The sequence below is a fragment of the Pinus tabuliformis genome, chromosome 2_1 (assembly GCF_031772625.1).
Source record: "Pinus tabuliformis cultivar Carrire ecotype Pingquan chromosome 2_1, CPIR1, whole genome shotgun sequence".
NCBI lineage: Eukaryota > Viridiplantae > Streptophyta > Pinopsida > Pinales > Pinaceae > Pinus > Pinus tabuliformis.
The window spans coordinates 65,182,205-65,184,474 of NC_142299.1; the positions used below are offsets into that span (position 1 = coordinate 65,182,205).

General features: G+C 35.6%; 1 pseudogene; it reads left to right on the forward strand.

The window, feature by feature from the left end:
- Positions 1-402: 402 nt before the first annotated feature.
- Positions 403-1,250, forward strand: LOC149198788 (putative glucan endo-1,3-beta-glucosidase A6 pseudogene; annotated as a pseudogene).
- Positions 1,251-2,270: the final 1,020 nt, after the last annotated feature.

Below are 2,270 nucleotides of genomic sequence, written 5' to 3' on the forward strand. Positions count from 1 at the left end.
TGGTTAACTTCATGCTTCTATAGATTTGGTTTTACTTTCTATCTAAGTTATGCAGGTACATAGTCTTCAATATGGTGAAGATGATCACTGTCATGATAAGCATGATGAGGATAATGATAACTCTGATGAAATGGTTGGAAGCCATGAAATATTCTACAATGGTGAAAAGAATAATTTGATCTCCCTGAGGAAGCCTGAATAGAAAATATCTCGCTAAGATTAAGAAGGTGTCTGGATAAAGCAATGCTTCCCTGTTGGAGCACATAACTTGGTTTTGATTAGTGAATTTCGGAAGATATATTGCTTCATGAAAAGTAGGAAAGGAAAGTATATTATTGAGGAATATTTTGTCAAATATTCAGTTGATAGCCCTACTAAGTTTAGAAGCAACATCAAGAATGACCTGATATCAATATAGTCCTAGTGGGGAATGAACTTTTATCAAACTACTCCAACAACCAAACCTTGTATCAACTAGTGCCCGCTATGCTAATAATTAAGCAAGATCTGCTTAGATAGAAGTTGCGTCATATCAAGGTAGAAACTCCTTTTGATATGGACTTTCTCAATACTTCATTTCCTCCCTCATCTGGTGCTTTTCAAGATGATGTTGCAGAACTATTGTGAAACCAATGCTTTAGTTTTTGACTAGAATGAGATCCTACTTTTTTTATTGATGTGTATCCTTACTTTTCTTGGTCTTCTGATCTTAGGAATATTTATTTGGAATATGCCAATTTTTAGGATCATGGAAAAAACTACACTAACCGTAATGGCCTTGTGTATACCAATTTGTTGGACCAGCAGCTTAATGAAGTTTTAGCTACGATGAGAAAACTTGGTTATGAGGACATTAGGTTAATCATAGCTTAAACTGAAAGGCCCAATGCTAGTGACCTTAATCAGTTGGGTGCCAACATCTTTAATGCAAGCCATTAGAATAGGGGGCTTATAAGGAGAATTCTTGAATATCCTCCCTTGGGAACCCATCGCAAGCCCAATCAATTCATCCCCACATACAATATTTTTCGTTGTTTAATTAGGATCAAAATCCTAGACCGAGAACTAAGAGACATTGGGGTCTTTTGTATCCAAATGGAACAAGGGTTTATGAGATTGATCTAACCAGAGAGCTTCAATATTCAAAGTACAAGCCACTCCCTCCATCACCTCCACCCTACACTATAAAATTTTGGTGTGATGTAGATTTTAATCCAAATGTTTCTGCATTGCCATTTGCTATAAATTAGGCTTGAATTTAAGGAAAAAACACACTGCAGGGGAAAGAACTTCTAGAGGAGATTTTTGTGGATGCCCCTATAAAAATAGCCCAAAAATATGTTTGTAGCGGAGGTCACTAGCGGAGGTGGGCAGCTAGATTTTTTAGCAGATGTTTTTTGTATGGTGCATAAAAAATATACAAACGCACTAGTGCTTTACTATCCATACAAGCACTAATGTTGCATATAACATGCTGCACTGTATAAAATTCACTTTTATAAAACAAAAAACACAATCCACTAAATAACACAGCATGTTAGTGCTTGAATAGTTGATAGCATTTGTTTCCTACAAATAGTAAAACATCCTAGTCCATACCACTAAGGATCACCATTGTAGTTCTAAATTTCATAAAAATGTGGTGTTATTTTCCAATGACATTCTAGTGTGGTAAACTTATCAATATGCCCTATGGAATTTTCTAAAGTGCACTGCTAGGTGATTTTCAATTTCTAGAAAAAGAGCAGTGTTATAGTCAAAACACAACACTAATGCGGTACTCGTATAGAAATTCCTTGAGGTGTCTCAAGAAAATAACTGCAATATTTTTTAATTAAAATAAAATGTGGCACTTTTGGATATATCTTGCATTAGTGAAGTTAGAGAAATGCACCAGAGGAGGGTTGAATAAGAAAACCTTGTCAACCGTAATTTTAACTTTCACCACCTATGGTGAGGGAGAGATCTGAAGCATGGGTGCCACTCTTACCACATCCAAGCACCTTGATGTCAGTGCCTCTCTTTCTCACCATCCTTTTGTATCGTGCTCATTGTCTGAGTTTCTAATTTTTTCAAACTGTGCTAAATGTTGTTTTTCTCCATTATGTGTCCACAATGCCCCCCTAATGACCAAATGTCTAGGTAATGTCTATGTTTCTTCTAATTTAAATTTTTAGCACTTTAAAATTGCAAATTAGGTTAAATTTGTCATTGTTTGAAAACAAAAATTCACCACACACTGCGCTCGATATGTTTGGCTCATGTCAATA